This window comes from Mus musculus, chromosome 12 (assembly GCF_000001635.26).
Source record: "Mus musculus strain C57BL/6J chromosome 12, GRCm38.p6 C57BL/6J".
NCBI classification, from domain to species: domain Eukaryota; kingdom Metazoa; phylum Chordata; class Mammalia; order Rodentia; family Muridae; genus Mus; species Mus musculus.
In genome coordinates, this window is record NC_000078.6 from 87,848,540 (window position 1) to 87,871,147 (window position 22,608).

At 44.7% G+C, this 22,608-nt stretch overlaps 2 pseudogenes across 1 annotated transcript; both read left to right on the forward strand.

Annotated features, from left to right (window-relative positions):
- The first annotated feature begins 12,810 nt into the window (after positions 1-12,810).
- On the forward strand, positions 12,811-17,151 carry Gm1995 (predicted gene 1995; annotated as a pseudogene). Its single transcript, NR_033562.1, has one exon. The product of NR_033562.1 is annotated as a predicted gene 1995 (transcript).
- Positions 17,240-19,832, forward strand: Gm18627 (predicted gene, 18627; annotated as a pseudogene).

A 22,608-nucleotide genomic window follows, 5' to 3' on the forward strand; every position in this document is an offset into this window, starting at 1 on the left:
GTTTTTGTTGTTGTTCTTGTTGTTTTGGTTTGGTTTTGGGTTTTTTTTTTTTTTTTTTTTTTTTTTTGGTTTTTGTTTTTTTGGTTTTTTTTTTTTTTCTTTCTTTCTTTTTTTTTTTTTTTTTTAGACAGGGTTTCCCTATATAGCCCTGGCTGTCCTGGAACTCATTTTGTAGACCAGGCTGGCCTCAAACTCAGAGATCCACTTGCCTCTGCCTCCCAAGTGCTTGGATTAAAGACATGCGCCACCACGCCCAGCTATAAATGTGGTCTTGTTAGAGTAAGTGTGTCACTGTGGGAGTGGTCTTTAAGACCCTTATCCTAAGTACTGTGCTGGGAGCAGAACTTCTGCTCTGAATCCCAAACGAATCAGCCCTCACCCCAGTTGCAGGTAGATTCCCCAGGTATTCTGACACATCCAGGATCACAGGTGAGACCCTAACCACAAACCCCCGCAAACAAATACACAATGCCTGCTTTAACTGGGACCTCCAGGATCCTGCCCAGCCAGAGACCAGAGTCACTTCTGTTTTGCACCTTTACCTGGGATAAAGCAACTTCTCTGGATCCCACCCTACTTATCCAACACTGCAGTAGCAACTCAACACCCCAGGGGTTCTGACTCTTCAGGGATCACAGGATCATAGGAGGGGCAGGCACCAGTCAGGTAACACCAGAGATAACCAGAAGGTGAGAGGCAATCACAATAATATATGCAACAAAAACTACTTGGCAACCTCAGAATTCAGTTCTCCCATCACAGGAAGCACTAGATACCCCAACACAATTAGAAAGCAGGACTCAGATCTCAAATCTCATGTCATGAAGATGATAGAGGACTTTAAGAAGAACATAAATAAGCCAGGTGTGCTGGTGCATGCCTTTAATCCCAGCACTTGGGAGCCAGAGGCAGGTGGATTTCTGAGTTACAGGCCAGCCTGGTCTACAGGGTGAGTTCCAGGACAGCCAGGGTTATACAGAGAAACCCTGTCTCGAAAAAACCAACAAAAACTACAACAAAAAAGGACATAAATAACTCTCTTAATGAAATACAAGAGAACACAGGTAAACAAGTAAAAGCCCTTGAAGAGGAAAGACATAAATCCCTTAAAGAAATACAGGAAAACATAAACAGGTGAAGGAATTGAACAAAATTATCCAGGACTGAAAAGTGGAAATTGGAACATTAAACAAAACATAAAAGGAGACCACCCTTTACCCCTTTTTCGAGATGTAAAACCTAGGAAAGAGTGCAGAAGTCACAGATGCAAGCATCACCAACAGAATACAAGAGATTGAAGAGAGACTCTCAGGTGTAGAAGACAAACAAACAACAATAGAGAAGAAAAAACAAATGTAGAAGAAAAAACAAACAACAATAAAGAAAATACAAAAAGTCAAAAGATCCTAACTCAAAACACCCAAGAAATCCAGGACACAATGGAAAGACTGAACCTGAGAATAATAGGTATAGAAGAGAATGATGATTCCAACTCAAAGAGCCAGCAAACATCTTCAAGAAAATTATAGAAAAATCTTCCCTAACCTAAAGAAATTGATGCTCATAAACAAACAAACAAACACCATCTCAAAAATTTTAACCAAGAAATGTTCCTGTCCAAAGAACAAACAGGAATAAAAAATGGATCAGTGGCTGAAGGAAGGACCATGTGGAGATCCTCCCCCCCCCCCCCCCATATCCATCCTGTCTGCAGACACCAAACCTCACACTGTTGCAGGGGCCAAGAGGCACTTGCTGTCAGGAACCTGGTATGACTGCTCATATGGAGGTTCTACCAGCAAATGACAAAGAGAGATGTGAATGCTGGAGTCAACCATTGTATTGAGTTCAGGGACCCTGTTGGGGGAGCTGATGGAAGGACTAGAGGAGTGGAGGGGGATTGCAACCCTATAAGAAGAACAACATCAACTGGCTGGATCACCCAGCTAGACAAAGAAGTAGGCTCAGATAAGAATATTTACATTTGGGCTCAAACAAAGCTCAAGGTAAACCCAACAGAGGAATATGTGACATTCCTGATTAGATCCTAGGTACTTGATCATTAAATCCTAGGTACTAGGACTTCGTTTATTGTCTTGTTTGATCACTTTGGTTTTTGCCTCATTAGACTGCTTTGTCTTTGATCCAAGAACTGACCCTATTCTTTGCATGTACCTAGAATAGTGTAAAAGCAGACTTTGAAAAAATAAACCTGCTTTGAACTCAGTCATGTTATAGTGTTGCCTAACTGTCGTTTGTTTTTCAGTCCTCACTACCTCCCTGGAGGCCCTGTTGACTGACTGAGCTGAATAGATCAGATTACCCACCAGGGCCTGTGACCTCCCCAGCTATAGGCTTTTGACCATGTGCACTGTACCAGGTATGACATTAGCATGGTGCTCAAACATCTCTCAGAGCAGAGTCCAGAGAACCTTAAGGTCGCACAGTCTGAGTTCTTCATTTATCTTCAAGTGCTACAGCAACATCAGATTGCCTTGGGGTTTCTGTTCCTTGCAGCTGCTCTAAGAATCTAAATTTATCCATGAGTAAATGCTCAGTGAAAAACAATGCCTTGGTGAAAAGAAAAATCTCTATCACAAAACCACAAATTTTGTTCTGCAGGAGGCAAGCTACTCTAGAGACATTAATGACAGTTGTCAAGCTATAATAGAGACAATAATGACAGTTATTGCAAATGTTTACAAAGATAAGAACTATAACCTAAAAGAATAGATAAAATATTTTAACCTTTTCCCTCAGTGGCCATGACCTCCAAGAAGAGTGTTGTTTGTTGATTTGTGGTTTTGACACAGGCTCTCATTTTGTACTCTGGATTTTTTTTTTCGTGGTATGAACTATATAGTCTAGACTGGTCTTAATCTAGAGGCAAAACTCCATATTTAGTCTCTCAAGTGCTGGACATACAGTATCCCATCCAAGAAATATTATTCTTTCCTTCTGTTTTAGAGATTAGGAGACAGGGGCAGAGAAATTTCATTACTATCCCAATGTCACAGAGGTTAGAGATATTAAAAACAGGCTTGTCTGGCTTCCACACAATTGTCAGTTGATCTTATAACTTAGACTCTTTAATAAATTTGGCAAATTAAAAGTGTTGAGAAGGTTGTTCTGAGTGTAGTGGTTTCTTCTACAAGTAACTGCTTATAACCAGTTAGAGATTTCTTATTGGTTGTGGCTGCACTCCTTTAATTGCAGCACTCAAGAGGCAGATAATGAGACCAGCAAAATGAAATTGTTTTAGGGAAAAAGAAAATTTCCTCATTACTCTCATTACCAATAGGGAAGGATAGGTATAGTACCTTTGTTTTGGAAAGGAGTTTGGCTGTATTTGCGAAGTTGAAAATATTTATATCCCCCTGACTTCTCTTTTAAGACAGGATCTTTCTATGTAGGTCTGGCTGTCCTGTAACTCTCTTTGTAGACCACGCTGACCTTGAACTCACAGAGATCCACCTGTCTCTACCTCCCAAGTGTTGAAATTAAATGTTACAGTCTCCTGTTTTTTAAGAGGGGGTCTTGACTATGTTGCCAAGGCTGGCCCTGAATGCCTGGGATTAAGAAGTACTCTTGCCTGAGCATCCACAGTTTGGGGACTAAAGGTGTAGGCCATATATCAATTTAAATAAAAACAAACAAACAAACCAACCATCAGTGGTGCTATTAATGAAGAATGTCAAGGATGCCTATTGCAGCAAACATTTTAGTAGCCACAACAGGGGAGTGAGTGTCTGGAAAGATTGGCTCAGGGGCTAAGGTGGCTTGCAGCTCTTCTCAAGGACCAGATATTTTGTTGCCAGTGTAACAGGGCCACAGAACTTAGCACAGCTGACTCCATGATGAAAATATCATTGTGGATGTACAACTGACCAAACACAGCACCACCTTCCAAAATGCACACAGAGCTAATCCACCAAAGTCTGTACTTCTGGGAAAGTCTCTACAGGCACCAATCTTGCTTTTTGTCTGTCATTGGGCTTCTGGCTAACTAACTAACTAACTAAAGTGTGTTAACCCAGGATATTGTTTTGTGCTTAAAAGCTCATGTGAAAAGGCTCAGGGCTACACCAGAATCTTGAACACCAACCCGCTATTAAAGATGTTCTTTTTTTTTTAATTAGGTATTTTCCTCATTTACATTATCAATGCTATCCCAAAGGTCCCCCATACCCACCCCCCCAATCCCCTACCCACCCACTCTCCCTTTTTGGCCCTGGCGTTCCCATGTACTGGGGCATATAAAGTTTGCAAGTCCAATGGGCCTCTCTTTGCAGTGATGGCCGACTAGGCCATCTTTTGATACATATGCAGCTAAAGACAAGACCTCCCGGGTACTGGTTAGTTCATATTGTTGTTCCACCTATAGGGTTGCAGTTCCCTATAGCTCCTTGGGTAATTTCTCTAGCTCCTCCATTGGGGGCCGTGTGACCCATCCAATAGCTGACTGTGATCATCCACTTCTGTGTTTGCTAGACCCCGACATAGTCTCACAAGAGACAGCTATAACTGGGTCCTTTCAGCGAAAGCCAGAATGGCCTTGAACTCAGAGATCTGCCTGCCTCTGCCTCCCAAGTGATGGGATTAATGGCATGCACCCCCTTCAATGGGAAATTAAACATTTTGAATGTGAACCTGTAGAATATTCGATATATGAAAAACTTCAAACATCCTTGAAAGTAGGAAAGCTGGAATGTATCACCAATACTAATAAAATGAAACATTATTTTCATGGAAATGATTGTGTTGCCTGCATGTATGTCTGTGTTCCACATGTGGACCTAGTGAAGGAGGAGATCAAAAGAAAGCAACAGATCCTCTAGGACTGGAGTTACAGATGGTTGTGAGCTGCCATGTGGGTTCTGGGAATCGAACTCCAGTCCTTTGTAAGAGCAGTAAATACTCTAAAGCACCGAGTTACCTTTCCAGCATTCCCACCTTTATTTTCATTTACTATTTTATCAAAGAAGTTGGATCATGTCATGTATAAATTTTCCCACAGCCTTGACTTATACAGGTTTATTTGTTTGTTTATTTATTTATTTGTTTATTTATTTAGTGTGTTTGTGTGTGTGTGTGTGTGTGTGTGTGTTCACACATGTATATACCATATGTGGAGGCCAGAGGAATTCCTTCTATCCTTCCACCATGTGGATCTCCAGCATCCAATTCCAGTTGTCAAGCTTGGTCATGAGAGGCTTTATTCCCTGAGCCATTATGCTGGCCAGTAATTTAACATCTTCATATTATTCAACGCTTTATAAAGAATTCTGTTTGTTTCACATAGATGCTTCTTCTCATACAGAGAGCTGATAACATTCATCTCTTTGCCTTGTTTTTGCACAAAGGTAGGACAAGGCTAAACAAAGTGGGGGTGTTTGCATCTATTTGAAAGATCAAATGTCTTTCTTGCCTTCACTAGTGGTTGATGTTACACCTTTCTATGATAAAGTATTGCAAGGTGGTTATGGTTTAATGTTCTCATTTGTCTTTTCTTTTCTTTTTTTTCTTTTTTCTGTAAGAATACTTCTTTAAAGGGAACATTTCAGTGAGACACAGTGTCCCACATATAAAAGTCAAGCACTAGAAACACATAGGCAGGAGGACCAGGATTTTAAGGGTAGCCTTGGTTACAGGAGACTTTGTGATGGTTTGAATATGCTTGGCCTAGGTAGTGGCACTATTAGAAGGTGTTGCCTTGTTGGAAGAACTGTGTCACTGTGTGGGGGAGAGGGGTGTCTTAGAGACCTTCCTTCTAGCCACCTGGAAGTCAGTCATCTCCTAGCAGCCTTTAGATCAAGATATAGAACTCTCAGCTCCTCCCTTGCCATGGGGGCTTAGATGCTACCATGCTTCTACCTCAATGATAAAGGACTGAACCTCTGAACCTGTAAGGCTGACCCAATTAAATACTGTGCTAGTAAAAGTTACCTTGGTCATGGTGTCTCTTTACAGCAGTAAAATCCTAAGTAGGGCACACCCTGTCTCAAAACAACCAAACAAACAAACAAACAAACAAAAACCCAACAACACTCACTCAACCATTCAGAAGAAAGAATTCCACATAATTTTCCTTTCATGAACTATTTTACTGCTCTAGCACAAAGGTGAAGTTGAAACGTCTATATCTTTGAGAAGTTACTTATGTCAAATGATGTTGAGCTGGGGCACACAGGTGAAAAAAAAAAAGGATGTCTTGCTAAAGCAAACATGTGAAAGAAAGTTTTCCTAAGTCAGAAACAGGTGAACAGGTGTTTTGAAATAGCAAACATGTGAAGGGTCTGTGAGGAAGGAGTACAAATGTGACCCCACAGACAGTGGGAGACTAGCACTGAGCCTTGGATTGGTTTGTTCCACTTCTCTATTCTTCACTAAAGACAGGTACATTTTGGTTTGCCTTATATAAGCAGTGTTGATCTCAACTTGTAATATCGCAGTCACTGAAAGACTCACCAAAGAAATGACTATGAAGTTTCTGTGGCCTTGCATCAAGCCTCTTGGACATCTCTGCGTTATTTTCAGGATTGAACAACAGCTGCTGGTTTGTGCCTGGAGTCTACCTGCCTCGAGGTCTGCAGCTGTGGAGTCGTATTTCCTGTTTGCTATGTGAATGAACTCCTGCCATAAAGTTTGTTCCCAAAGAACTATTGCTGAACAAGCCCACTTTCCCCATAACTTTTCTCTTCCACTACCTATTTGCTGGGTGGTGGGCTAAAGGGAGGTTTAACATGTATTAAATGTAGGTTGCAAAAATTATTCCTACACAAAACGAAATGGTTGGTTCACTTTAATAGCCACAGTCAACATTTATATGTGTAAAATATATGATCTATAAAATATACACATAGAAGCCGGGCATGGTGGCGAACGCCTTTAATCCCAGCACTTGGGAGGCAGAGGCAGAGGCAGGTGGATTTCTGAGTTTGAGGACAGCCTGGTCTACAGAGTGAATTCCAGGACAGCCAGGGCTACACAGAGAAACCCTGTCTCAAAAAAACAAAACAAAAGACAACCAAAAAACCATACACATAGATCTTTTGTGTTAGAGGGACTTGTGATTGAACTCAGGGATTATACTTGATAGACAAGTGCTCTATGGATTGGCATCTCCAAACTTCCTGCCCTCTACTATAGTGATGAGTATCAAACCCAACCCTTTTCATGCCAAGTACTTGCCATACTGGTAGTTAATTTTTTTATCACTGTGACCAAGCACCTGCTGCACACAACTAAAAGGAGGGAAGATTTCATTCCTAGTTTGAGATGGCTTAGTTTATGCCCTACCAAATCCTCTGCACTGGGTTCATGCAAAGCAGTGTGGCAAAGAGCAAGTGGTAGGGGAAAGTAGTTTGCCTATCAGTAGACAAGAGACAGAGACCAACAGAAAGGGGCCAGGGTGAAGGTATTTTATAGAAAGGAACACTTCCAAGGAACAGAGATCCATCTGCCTCTACATCAGGAGTGCTTGGATTAAAGGTGAACACCACATTTCCTGAGAAAGCCTGGTTTCTGAAGTTTTTTATGACCCACCTCCCCTCCCCCTCTTTTCTCCCTTTATCCACTGCCCCACCAGAGATGCACTGCTGTTATGATAAACAGAGGAACATGGTGTGGCAATTTTGAGAAGTCACTCTAACTCCTGTAGTACTTCTCTATTAGTCTGTTGGTTATCTTTTACTGCCAACTTGAAGGAGTTTGGGATCCCCATGGAAACAAAGATATAGGTATGTCTGCGGGATTTTGTAGATTAGGTTAGTTGAAGTGGGGAGACCTAAGAGAGACCTACTCAAATGTGGATGGTACCATTCACCAGACTGAACACCAGTGGAAAAACAAGGTGGCTACCTTACTCTACTTCCTGACCACTGAGATGACCAACTTTCTCTGTCACATGCTCCTGTTACCATGATGCTCTTCACATAGGCCCACTCCCCTGGGGGCTGGCTGACTATGGAGAGAAATCACAAGAGCATGAACCAAAATAAACCTTTCTCTCCCCTTTTAAGTATTTGGACAAAGCTGTTGAACTCCGGGCATGTAGCCTACATTCTAGGGCACAGGAAAGGGAAGGGTATAGAAAGCTTCTGGGATAAACACAGAGACTATTCACTTTAAGGGCTTACTCAGTGCAGTTCTGCTTAGTAGCATCATATTTTCAGTGTGTGGAAATCTACAGGGGATCAGACCTTTGCTATACAATAGAAGAATCATGGACTATGATGGTTAGAAGAGCCCTAGAGTTCCACCCATGAAATTCTTTTGTTTTATATGAGAAGACCCAAGACCCAGTGGTCAATTAGTAGTGTGGGGAGGGTTGGAATCAAATTTTTAAATTTCCCCCTGTCCCCTAATTTGCGAGATGTAGTCAACGACTAGTTAGTTATAAAAGAGTACCATTCTTCATTCTCTCAATTCTTATTAAAATAGCCTGAAGATCCTAGGGTGTAATTTTTTTAGCCTTAGATTGTTGCCTGAGATTATTTTCCTTCTGAATTCATCACTGGTTCAGGTGGACCTTCCAATTTCAGAAGGTTGCCTTGAAATCAGCCTCATGGGGCTTGGACTCAACTCTGTTTATGGTAGTGGTTCCCAATCTGTGACCCCAAAGGGGTCACATATCAAACAACCTGGATATGAGATATTTATGTTATGATTTATAGTAGTATCAAAACTACAGTTATGAAGTAGCAACAAAATAATTTTACAGTTGGGAGGTGTGATTGTTTGTATATTCTCAGACCAGGGAGTGGCACTATTAGAAGCTGTTGACTGGATAAGAGATGGCTCAGCAGTTAAGAGCACTGACTGTTCTTCTGAAGGTCCTGAGTTCACATCCCAGCAACCATATGATGGTTCACAACCATGCATGATGTGATCTGAAGCCCTCTTATGGTGTCGGAAGGCAGTGACAATGTACTTACATATAATAATAAATAACTGAATCTTTAGGAGCTGTGGCCCTTTTGGAGTAGGTTTGTCACTGAGGGTGTTGGGGTGAAGACCCTCATCCTAGATGCCTGCAAGCCAGTATTTTGCTAGAAGATTTCAGATGAAGATGTAGAACTCTCTGTTCCTCCTGTACCATGCCTTCCAGGGTGTTGCCATTTCCTACCTTAATGATGATGGACTAAAGTGTTGGAGTCCATCAAAAGACCCTCATTCACAAAGACCACAGAGATCAACATCACTGCAAACCACAAGAGAATTTTTATTTATCCAATACGTTAAGGAACCCACCCCCCTCAGCACGCAGGCAAGAGGAGAGACCCCGAACAAAGAAAGAACACACTTTTTATACCTTGTAAGGGGCAGATTTAGGCAACAGGGCTAGCTGGCTTAGTCTCATTGGTGTAGCAAGTAACACTTTCAGGCATTGGTTGGTTTGTATAGGGTGACTAAGTAACCCTTTGGCCTAGTCCCTCACTCTGACTGCCCTTGTGGTTGGTCAGTATGTTTTGAACTTATGGGTCAGCTATTAACATCACAGCTATAAGTCACAGCTATTAACATCACAGGGAATTCTAGCGACAAGGTCAAGGCAGTTTTTGGTTTTTGTCAGAATTCAGTGTGGAGCGGGGTAGGGAAATTTTTCTGGGAACTGCTAATCTTGTTATGGTTATTTTTCTGAGAACAGTTCATTTTGTTTTGGTAGCTGTAGACTTAGTCATTTTGACCACTAGTTTGAAAATTCCCTCAGAAAGGAAGGGGCTAGGTTGTCTTGAACTTATATTGGATTCTACAGAACCTCTCTGAACTTGTAAGCCAAACACAGTGAAGTATTATCCTCATAAGAGTAGCCTTGTTTATGGTTTCTGCTTACAGCAGTGAAACTCTAGCTCAGACAGAAGTTGCTATCACAGACTGTGTTATTGCTGTGATAGTCCTGACCATGTTTTTGTTTGGAAGAATGTGGATTTTGGGACTTTAGATATGAAAAGTAGTGGAATGCTTCAATGGGGCTTGACGGGCTATCTTAGTAGGAATATGAAAGACTTTGTTACTGAGTGTGTTCTGAATTGTGTAGTCCTGGCCCAAGAGATTTCAGTGGAGAACTTCAATGCGTGGTCTAGAGACTGTTTTGTGGTCTTTGGGTGAAAAAATGTGGCTACCTTTTTCCCTCATCTAAAGAATCTACCTGAGGTGAAGGCTTAGAGACTCATATTAATTGCAATGACAAAGGGAGTCTCAGAAATGCCCAACATAGACTTTTTTCTCATCTTAAGTCTCATGAACAACATTTTAAACAAGCATAGCAAGCTGAGAAAATCAAAGTATAAAACACATGGCTTGAGTATTAAAAGGGTATCAGGAAGTAAAATGGAGCTGAATTCTGTGTTCAAGGATATAACAAAATAAGGGAGTGGTATTTTGAGGCAAGATCCTACCCAGTTAAATTTAGATCCAGGAATAGTGGTGTGCACCTTTAATCCCTGGACATAAAGCCAAACCGACCTCTGAGTTCAAGACTAGCCCAGGACACAGCAAATTCTAGGTGAAGAAAATCTTGTTTGTTTGTTTGTTTGTTTGTTTCTTGAGACAGGGTTTCCCTGTGTAGCCCTGGCTGTCCTGGAACTCACTCTGTAGGACAGGCTGGCCTTGAACTCAGAAATCCACCTGCCTCTGCCTCCCAGGTGCTGGGATCAAAGGCGTGTGCCACTACACCCAGCTGAAAATCTTAAATCCAGGCATGGTGGTATACACCTTTTATCCCAGGAGACAGGCATGCAGATCTCTGAGAAGAGCCACAACAGCCAAGTTTAGGCAGTGAAGGAGTTGGAAAAGAAGCTGGAGATAATATTCTAAGACAAGTGGGTGTTTTCCAGTGGGGAACCCTCACACCTTTTTGCTGTTGTTGGAGTCCACCAAAAGACCCTCACTCACAAAGACCACAGAGACTCTACATTAAGGAAAAAGAATCATCTTTCTAACGTCTCTTTGTCCTCCTTCAAAGAAGATGTTACACACCAGGTAGGTCATGGATTCGTGTCCTGGTTATGGAATGTTCTGGGAGAACATACATTTTCCATTTTTCTATAAGGGTTGTTTAAGCTATGGAGCAGAGGTAACCTAGTCACAACCATGGCTATAACCTCTTGAGGGCTTCCTTGGTGACTTGGCTGCTCAGAAGCTGGGGTCTTTCATGAGTTGCCTTCCCTGCCAGCTTCCTTCCTTCCTTCCTTCCTTCCTTCCTTCCTTCCTTCCTTCCTTCCTTCCTTCCTTCCTTCCTTCTCTGCAAGAAAGCACATCCCTCTTGCTTTTGGGATTTCACTATCTGCTTTGACATCCCTTGGCGTGTTGTAACCTGGAATTGTAAGCCAGATAAGCCCCTCCTCCTGGAAATTGGGTCTTGCTGGAGTATTTTAACAACAGCCACAGAAATGAAACTGGAACCAACAGATGATGTTTACTAGTGTGGTTCTAGCCTTGGTCCAGAAAAATAAGAGTGAGTTATGCTAAGAGTTAGAGGAAGCCAATATTGGAGTCTTCTTCAGGCACTATGATATAGGTTAGTAGGACTATGAGGGGGAAGGTAGAATTAGAAATGGATGCACACAAGAAAAATACCAGGGGTGTTGTGTGTATCCTGTGCTTACCATAGCAATGGCAAAAAGTAAAGTCTCAAAAAGGCTGGGCTTGGGGATCCCAAACTCTCAGTTAATTTTCATTTGTATGATTTTAAATGTCATTTGTAAAAACTAGCAGATATGGGCTGGAGAAACAGCTCAGTTGTTCAGAGCATTGGCTGTTCTTGCAGAGGACTTGGTTTGGTTCAAGATGCTTTGTCCAGTAACTGCTCCCAAAGGAAAAGTTACTTTTCTCCAAGGGGGTCTCACTATGTACAAAACCACTCTTAGGAGGAAGCCCCATACCCAGAAGGAGATGGCCACCACAAAATGAACTCAGTAGAGTTTCTGGGGATGTTGTGTTTATTGTTAATTTGTTTTGTCCTATTTCGGATGGTTGGCTTGTTACTAAGCCTTTGTCACATCTTAAGGAGATGGAGATGAACTTTCTGGTTGACTTTTGCTGCTCTGTTTTCACTGGATGCAGCAGGACTTCATGTAATTGTCATATGTGCCTATGTCAACTGCTTTCCTGTGTTATTTTATGTCCCAAAGTGGATATAAGTAACAAAACCTGTGGCTTCTTCAAGCTTTCATTCATTTTGTGAACTGGCGAAACATTTTTGTAAGAGTTATTTACTTTTATGAGAATATGCTAGCTGTCTTCACACACACCAACCAGAAGATTGCATCAGAACCCAATGCAAATGGTTGTGAGCCATCATGTAGTTGCTGGGAATTGAACTCAGGACCTCTGAAGAACAGTCAGTGCTTTCAAATGCTGAGCAATCTCTCTAGAAGATGGCCACCACAAAACCTGAAATTATTTTCGTCATATTCCAATCATGTCCATTCAGACTGCAGCAGTGCATATTTGTGTGTGTTCTAGTGATATATTAAAGGCATGATAAACACAGGTAACCTTATAATCTTGTGTATTCTAAACTTCTTTAAACTATTCAAATGGTATCTGAATCTACTAAGTGTTTTATGAAATCTTAGACTGCTCTCTCTCTCTCTCTCTCTCTCTCTCTCTATATATATATATATATATATATATATACCAACATCCCTTGGAAAGATAAGATGAAATTTTTATTAAGCTATACAATCCAATGTTGTGTGCAGAAATTTTGATAAAAAAATTATTTACAGCTCTCAGGGCAAGACAGCAGCAGTGAAGTCCAAAAAGTAGGAGCAGAAGCCTCCAGGGCAAGTGAGAGGAGGAATTCCAGTGTCCCCAAACATGGCCTCTCAAGATACTGGTGTTCCCATGGAGAGTAAAACCAAAAAGAAGAAAACTGGTACTCCAGCCAGCCTCTGCCACAAGGGCAGGGTCCGAAGGAAAGAAAAAAGAAAGAAAGAGGAAGACCCAGCCAGGCCCAGAGGGAAGGAAAAGGTTTGTGCAGACAAGAAACTGCCTGCTAGTAGCCCCAGGGGCAAGGCCCAGGGGCCTAAAGGAACCAAGAAAAAGTCATCCTCTGTGACCACAGTGGCCAGCCCAGGGAAAGGGGGGATGGGCTGCACTTCCAACACAGGGCCCCAAGACTCTAGGCATGGTCCTGGTGCACCACTGACCTGGAAAGTTGGCAGTACAAGGAAGATGCCTTTGGGCAAGTTGGTGGAACAGAAGGCCCGCTCCCTGAATGAAGGAGCCCCCCAGGACACTCCTAAGCTCAAAAAACGGAACCTGAGACACACAGAGCTATTTGGGGCTGAAAGCAAGGAGGAGGACTCAGGACTGGGAGCGGGAGCACCCCAGGTCTGGTCCCCGACCCTGCCCAACATGAGCTCAGACTCAGAATCAGACTCCAACTCCAGCCTGGGGCTGGAAGAGATGAAATTTCGCAATTGTCTCAAGGCCTTGCCACCTGTGCCCCCTGCAACGCCCTCCCCATTGTCCTCTTCATTCTCCTCCTCGCCGTCCTCAGGAGCCAGCCAGTGTGCAGAGGAGGATGTGGACTACTCGGCTCTGGAGAAGGAGGTGGACTTCCATGTGGACCCTATGGAGGAGTGCCTGCGGATTTTCACCGAGTCCACCAGCGTGAAGATGGACGACAAGGACCGGCTGGCCCAGCAGCCACCCAAGGAGAAGGATGAGGAAAAGATGCATGCGGGCCTGACCACTTCATTCCCAGGGCAGAAGAGGAAGGTCTCATACCTTTGCAAGCCAGGCAAAGGGGCAGAGGCCCCAAAGAAGACCCCTGTGGCTCCTGCAGCACAGCCCGCAACTGCTCAGGAGGTGTGGTACCTGCGAGCACAGCAAGCACTAAGGGAGTTGGCCAGTTGGCTACAGGCCGCCCCAGGGCCAACTGCGGGGCTTTCCTCTGTGCACATCTCAGTGCCAGGGGAGAAGAGAAGGATTGTTCACATACCCAACTCCCAACTGGCTGCTGCCCTCACAGGTTCCAAGAGGGTGCTCCCTGCCATCAGCAGCCAGGTTTCCTACAGTCCCAAACCTGGCAGTCAGCCACTGAAGACACCCACGCTGTCAGGGATGGCATCTACGATAACAACCACCTTCACCCCCAAACGCATCGTCCACAGCTCACTCCAGAGTCTAAAGAAGCCTGTTATCCCGAAAGAATTTGGCTGCAAGGTCCCCACTGTGGTCCGCCAAGGTTATCTCCACCTGTTCATTGAGGAGTTTCTCAAGTTCTGTTCGTCCAAACAGGAGGCCATTGAGAAGGCCCTGAATGAGGAAAAGGTGGCATATGACCTCAGTTCCAGCAAGAACATATACCTGAATGTGGCCGTGAACATCCTTAAGAAGCTAAGGGGGCTGGCCTCCAACACCATGCTCAACCTCAGCAAAGCCAGTGGCCGCAGGGTTGTGTCCCATGAGGTTGTACTGGGGGGCAAATTGGCAGCTAAAACCAGCTTCTCACTGAACAGCCCCAGCAGCCAGCAGGTAGAGGAGCTGAGAGCACTGATACCCAGTGCCTCTGCAGGGTATACCCTGTACTGCCACCTTAGGGAGTACTTACTCACTCAGGAGCAGCTGAAGGAGAATGGCTACCCCTTCCCCCACCCAGAGCGTCCAGGGGCTGCAGTCATCTTCACTGCCAAGGAGAAGAAGCCCAAGGACCCCTCCCGCAGAATTTGCCATCGCTGTGGCATTGAGTTCCCTGTGTCCTCTGCGGGCCTCTGTGTGAGCAGTGCAGAGTGTTACTACCACTGCGGGAGGCTGCAGCTGAATCGAGTGGCAGGGGGCTGGGAGTCCCAGTATGTGTGCTGCTCAGCTTTGGTTGGCTCTGTAGGCTGTCAGGTCGCCAAGCAACATGTGCTCGATGGCCGGACAGAGAACCTGGAGGGTTTTGTGCGCACTTTCCAGAAGGAGTTGCCCAAAGATGCCCATGCGGGGGTCTTTGCTCTCGACTGTGAGATGTCCTACACTACATATGGCCTGGAGGTGACCCGAGTCACAGTCGTGGACACAGACCTACAAGTCAAGTATGATACCTTTGTCAAGCCTGACAATGAAGTTGTCGACTACAATACCAGGTTCTCGGGGGTGACAGAGGCCGACCTTGTGGACACAAGCATCACGCTGCGGGACGTACAGGCTGTCTTGCTGAGCATGTTCAGTGCAGACACCATCCTCATTGGACACAGCCTGGAGAGCGACCTACTGGCTCTCAAAGTCATCCACTGCACTGTGGTAGACACAGCTGTGCTGTTCCCACATCACCGGGGCCTGCCCTATAAGCGCTCCCTGCGGAACCTCATGGCTGACTACCTCAGACAGATCATCCAAGACAATGTGAATGGGCACAGCTCCAGTGAGGATGCCAGTGCCTGTATGCAGCTTGTCATCTGGAAGATCCGAGAAGACGCCAAGACCAAGCCAAGACTCCCACCCAACACTACCATACCATCCCCCTTCTTCCAACCCTTGCTGCCCTTAGCCGGAATCCCTTAGCCCAGATGCACTTGGCCTCTTTTCAATTTGTTCAATAAAAAGTGATAGCTGACCACATGCCTCCAGAGCTTTTGCTTCAGGTCTGCAGTGAGGGCCCAAAGGTGGGACTAAGAACAACCCTCAGTTGAACTCCACACCCATCCAACATGTCACCTACTCCTCCCCCAGTCCTGTCCCATGGAGCCTGCTGCAGCCCAGGGCAGAGTTGGCCTAGCCTCTGTGTCGCATTTAGGCACCCCTACTCCTACCCCAGACCACCGCTCCAGACAGTGGGCTCTGCCTTCTGTTCCTTTGTATATAAGGCAGACAACAGGACAAGCCCTCATGGTTTGACACAGGGGTTGTCTCTTTTTATTTTACACTATTATTTTTATTAATTTTTAATTTAAACCTGCTAGCCTGCACACATCCTCCTCATTTGAGGGGTCCAATTCTGGGGCTGCTTGGATCCAGGGGCCGGACCCCTCATAGTCAGTCCCATGGGCCTGCATTTTGCCCTGCCTTGTGGGATAACTTCCAGAACTCACCCCAGCCCGTCAGGTCTCTCCAACCTCAGAGCCAAGCCAGCCTTTTGGCCTGGACTTCCAGGGACTCTGGGTTGTCATCCTGCAGGCTACTGCCTCCCTCTGTGAGTAGGAACAGAAGTAAATAAATGTTTGTATGAACTTTAGATTTCATAGTGTGTGGTTCTTTGGGGACAGACAGGATCTGATGCCTGCCTATGTGGCCCCTGTCCCAGTGGCCAGGGTCAAGAAAAATGCAAATGATTCCCTTGCCAAAAGCAACTCTCACCCTGTGGGTGGGCCCATGCTACCCAGATGTGGGAAATTTGTGAGGCAGCCCCAAGCTCTGGGTAGGCTGTGCCTGCCAGCCCTCCCCTAAAGGCACCTTGCTGTTGTCCCTGGTGCAGGCTGATGGCATGCCTACACTCCTTTTTGCCTGTTATGATCTGTTACTCAGACAAGTTCCAGGGTGGAGACTGGGAGCCCTTGCTGCCAGGTGTCCTGAGAAAGGGCCTGACCATCAAGGCCACTCTGTCCCCATGTCAGGAAACAAGTTTTGTAGCACTCATTAGATAGGTGACCTTGGCTTTATTGGCAGCCTCTAGTCATTTATCTGTGGGCAGAGTAGGCTGGCTGGAGTTAGACCCTTGCAGGATAGCTGGGTTGTGATGGTCAGGGTCCTGTGAGAACCCAGTCCAAATGTTCCCTCAAGCCACTTGGAGGGGCTGCAAGTCTATGGCCAGAGCAGATTCCATGGGCTATCCACATAGTGGGGATGCAGGGGCTATCCACATTGTGGGCATGCAGGGGCTATCCACATAGTGGGAATGAAGGGGCTATCCACATAGTGGGAATGCAGGGGCTATCCGCATAGTGCGTATGCAGGTGCTATCCACATAGTGGGAATGCAGGGGCTATCCACATAGTGGGTATGCAGGGGCTATCCACATAGTGGGAATGCAGGGGCTATCTACATAGTGGGCATGCAGGGGCTATCCACATAGTGGGTATGCAGGGAGCTGCAAGGGCTAAGGGAGCTTCCTTGGCTAAGCCAGACAAGTACCCACAGGAGATTTCCTTGAGTACTTTGTCCCCTCTTCTACCATCTGTAAACAAGTTTTTAAAAACATAGATGAATGGTACCAATTTACTCACAAAGCCAAAAAAAAAAAAAAAACTTTCCAAAATGTATTTCAAAAGAAAACTTATTTAAAATTATATTTGTCAAAAGGTCAAGGCAGTCCGATGGTCTCTGCTGGAAAACACTGTTGGCTCTCAGCAACTCCAGCAAAGTCCACCTGCACTATGATCTCAAGTGGCTCCTGGGCTACCGGGATGGTTTGGAAGAATGCAGGTCTCTTCCCAAATGATCTTCATACTCTGGACGGGTGTGAGATCACATCCAAACAATACCTCACTCCACATGCAAGAGAGTGTTCCTTCCTCTGATAATTCACCATCCTCTGGATCTGCTTCAGGCCTGTCCCATCCTCACTACACAAGTCTCCTCTTGGAAGTATCCCACAATCCCCCTTAACCTCAACTCCAAATGCAACCCAGAGCACACACGAGGCCTCTTTCAAAGAACCTATTGTGCTTCAGGCCTCTCCGACAATCAAAGCAGAAGGTTGCATTGAATGTTCGAATTGGCATTCAGGATGAGAGGAACACAGGGCCTGAGGCAGTGGCAGGAGGAGCAAGAGAGGAAGGTGTGAGCCCTCTCAGAGTTAGCATTCAAACAGCTAAAGAGATTTGACAATCTGAAGGAGCTGAAATTGCATAAGGAGTTCTAGGACTTAAAGGAAGTGATGGAGAAGAGTACCAGAGAAGCCCTGGGCCATCAGGAGAAGCAGAAAGCTGAGCAGTTTCACCCCAGAGCCAAGATTCTCAACCTAAAGCTTGGATAGTGTGATGGATTGTATATTTTTGGACCTGGGAGTGGCACCATATGGAGGTGTGGTCTTGTTGGAATAGGTGTGACCTGGTTGGAGTAGATGTGTCACTGTGGGTGTGGGCTTAAGACCCTCCCCCTAGTTGTCTGGAAGTCAGTCTTCCACTAGCCTCCTTTGGATGAAGTTGTAGAACTCTCAGCTCTGCCTGGGCCATGCATGCCTAGATGCTTCCATGCTCTCACCTTTGATGATAATGGACTGAACTTCTGTATGTGTAAGCCAGCTTCAATTAAATGTTGATTTTTAAGACTTGCCTTGGCCATGGTATCTGTTCACAGCAGTAAAACCCTAACTAAGACAGAGAGGCAGAGCAGCAGCAGCAACAGCAACACCACGACCACCACCATGTGAAGCAAGCAGAGCAGGAGCAGCTTAGGAAGGAGGAAGGCCAGGTCCATCTGCATAGCCTGTACCCCCTGCAAGAGGAGGTCCTGCACCTCAACCAGCAGGTGGATACCTCCAGTCAGCACAAAGAGCTGCTGAATGTGGACCATCCACATCTGCCATCCAGATCCTGGGCAACCACCTGTATGGCCTCATCTCCAGAATCATTCGAAACACCTTGAAGAGTGGCTATCCCACAGCAGAGAACCAAGCTAAGGTTGAGCTGGCCCTGCACAAAATGCAGGACCTCCTCTTGAATTTGGAGTCAGAGATCAACATAGGCCCTGAAGTGAAGAAGAATGAGGCCCTGGGTCAAGCAGCAGGAGTCAGAGGTGCATTGGGGGTCAGAGGCTCCTGCCCAGGGCTCTGTACCCAGCCCAAGCCCAGCAGGGACACAGAATAAAGACCAGCAGGGGAAGCTACAAGATAGTAAGATGCAGTGGTATCAGCAACTTCAGGATGCTTCTGCCAATTGTGTTTTCCTTTGAAGACCTGGCCAGCAGCAAGGACAGTCAGACCAAAAAGATAAAACTGGACTTGCAGAAGGCAGTCACCATCCCAGTGAGGCAGATCTACAGCATCTCAAATACAAAGCTGAAGGAGTTCTTTGACAAGATCCATAGCCTGCTCTCTGGAAAGCCTGTCCAATCGGGTGGGCATTCAGTGTCTGTCACTCTTAACCCTGAGGGGCTGGACTTTGTCCAGTACAAACTGGCAGAGAAATTTGTGAAACAGGGGAGAAAGAAGTGGCCTCTCACCATAAAGCAGGATTTATTATTGCAGTGGTGGCATCTGGTATATGGATGCTTCACTCCAAAGTGGGAGACCTCATTATTGCTCATCTCCACAAGTGTCCATACTCTGTTCCTTTCTACCCACCTTTCAAGGAAGGGATGACTTTGGAGGATTCTCAAGGGATACTTGGCTACCAAGTGATGGATTCCAAGGTTGAACAAGAGTACAACTTTCTAAAAGCCATGTCTGGGATGATCCATTTCTATGCTGCCATAATCCAGCTCCGGTGTTCTTATAGAAACCAGCAGTAGGCTCATGCTCATGGCTTAAGTAATGGCTGGCAAGGATCTTAAACATGGAGCCTCTCCCAGATGTGACGTCCACTCTCCTGTATGATTTCTTGGAGTTGTGTGGGAATGCACTCATGAAGCAGGACCAGGTCCAGTTCTGGAAGATGATACTTCTCATCCAAGAGGATGACTTGCCTAGAATTGAATCTTCACAAGCTCAGGGTTCCTTCATACCTCTAAAGCAGTTCTTTGAGAAATGTCTGCAATGCAGGGAGATTTCTGTCCCCAGAGGCTTTCTGATGTTTTTGGCTTTTCTCCTTTTGTTGGGCTTGATATCTTTCACCACACTGTGTGGCAGGAGGGGCAACAATAAAGCAACTGAGAGATAGGATTTGGAAGAATCATGTAAGATTGAGAAATTTGTTAGTGTGTTTTTATATATCTGTACCTTGTGAATGAGTCTTTTAGGGTTGGATAGATGGCTCAGTGTTGAAGAGCACTAATGAATCTTCCAGACGTCTTGAGCTCAATTCCCAGCAACCACAGGGTGGCTCACAGCCATCTGTAATGGGATCCTATGCACTGTTCTCATGTGTATCTGAAAACAACTGCAGAGTACAACTAGAAATAAAAATAAATAAATCTTTTTTTTTTAAATGAGGCTTTTGTACTTCACAGCCCTTTGTAGTTCTGTTTCAGGTTTGGTAGTTCTATAGGTGTTACAGACACATAAAAACTGCCCTTTCTAATTTTCACAAGTCACAAGGAAGGTTAAGAAAATAACACTCCTGGGCATATAGCTATACGTAGCTCCAACATGTAATAAGGACACATGCTCCAATATGCTCATGACAATCTTATTTATAATAGCCAGAAGCTGGAATGAAGTCATATGTCCCTCAACAGAGGAATGGATACAGAAAATGTGATACATTTACACAATGGAATACTACTCAGCTATTAAAAACAATGAATTTATGAAATTCATAGGCAAATGGATGAATCTGGAATATATCATTCTGAGTTAGGTAACCCCATCACAAAATAGCACACATGATATGCACTCACTGATAAGTGGATATTAGTCCAGAAGTCCAGAAGCTCCGAATACCCAAGATACAAATCACAAAGCACATGAAACTCAAGACGAAGGAAGACCAAAGTGTCGATACTTCTATCCATCTTAGAAGGGGGGAACAAAACACCCATGGAAGGAGTTACAGAGACAAAGTGTGAAGTAGAGACTGAAGAAATGACTATATAGGGACTGACTCACTAGGGGATCCACCCCACTTATATCTTTTTCTTTCTTGGCTCCAACTTGGTCTAGGGGGCAAACTTAAAATTTCTACCTTACTAGCTCTCTCCTGAGAGGATCTGCCAGTACCTCACAAATACAGAGGTGGATGCTCACAGCCATCCATTGGACTGAGAATAGAATCTACAATGAAGGAGCTAGAGAAAGGACCCAAGGAGCTGAAGAGGTTTCCAGTCCCATAGGAGGAACAAGTATGAACTAGCCAATATTCCCAGAGCACTAAGGGATTAAACCACTAACCAAAGAGCACACATAGTGGGACTCCTGGTTTCAGCTGCATATGCAGCAAAGGATGGCCTAGACAGATATTAATGGGAGGAGAGGCCCTTTGTCCTATGTAGGTTGTATACCCTAGTGTTGGGGAATACCAGGGGCAGAAAGCAAAAGTGAGTGAGTTGGGGGGGGGGCAGTGGATAGGGGAAGGGCAGTTTTTTTTTTTTTAAGGAGAAACCCAAAAAACAGAATGGGGATATAGATGAAATGTAAATAAAGGAACTTGAGAAGCAGAGGCAGTCAGTCTTCTGAGTTCCAGGCCAGCCTGCTCTACAAAGTAAGTTCCAGGACAGCTAGGGCTAAACAGAGAAACCCTGTCTCAAAAAATAAAAAACCAAAAAAACAAAAAAAAAAAAGAAAGAAAGAAAGAAAGAAAAAGAAAGAAAGGAAGAAAGAAAGGTAGGAAGAAAGGAAGGAAGGAAGAAAGAAATAAAGAAAAACAAATGTAAATAAAGAAAATATCCAATAATAATAATAATAATAATAATAATAATAATAATAATGAGGAGGAGGAGGAAGAGGAAGAGGAGGAGGAGGAGGAGGAGGAGAAGGAGAAGAAGAAGAAGAAGAAGAAGAAGAAGAAGAAGAAGAAGAAGAAGAAGAAGAAGAAGAAGAAGAAGAAGAAGCAGAAGCAGAAGCAGAAGAAGCAGAAGAAGCAGAAGAAGCAGAAGAAGCAGAAGAAGCAGAAGCAGAAGCAGAAGCAGAAGAAGAAGGGGCACTTAGCTGCACCTTTTGTCTCTAGTGTCATTCAGTAAGTCTGTGATTAATTGCTCAGCTCATAGCTTGTATAAAGCCAAGGTGTGACTGTATTCTGGAAGAACTCTGCCACATCCTCAATGCTTTCTGGTACATAGCCCCAGGCACTTTAGCAGAATAGCTGCTGATCCCCACCCATCCACTTTCACTTTCCTTCTTTTTTTTTCCTATACATTGAAATTGACTAAGTGCTTCCCCTCAGACATCTTGGGGATGTCACTCCATGCTTGAACTTTTATGAGACCAGAGAGTGGGGTCTCTTAAGTCAAGCTCCCAGAGGACATTCCTTTTATGAGTTTTTTTTTCTCAAAACCAGTACCACCTGGGTGACTCAACACATTACCAAGTCCAGCTGCAGCAGGAGGTACACATAACCTTGCCTATCTCTGGAACACAGGTTCCTTGTGTTCTCAGAAAACATTTCCCCGAAGATTTCACCTTAGCAATGCTGGTCTCTTAATAATCACCACTAATTTCCTAACTCCACCACCAATTGTCTCAGTAGTCTCCTATTCTTGGCTATAGAGCCAGAGCCATACAGCCAAAGCTGACAAGTTCTGCTGCTTGCAGGGGCTGGAACATTTTCCCTTTGTTCTCTTACAACATCACCAGCTTCCTCTTTTCCAACTTCTTCACTGCCTAAACTTGACTGTCCTGAATCTTGGCCTGGAGATTGACCTTGACTCAGAGATCTGCATGCCTGTCTCCTGGGATTAAAGGTGTGTACCATCATGCCTGGATTTAAGCTTTTCTTCACCTAAAACTTGCTCTTTCTCTGGCTGACCTTGACCTCAGAGATCTGCTTGGCTTTATCTCCTGGGATTAAAGCAATGCACCACCATACTGGATCTAAATTTCATTGTGTCACATCTTGCCACAAGGTCACAACTCCCTTA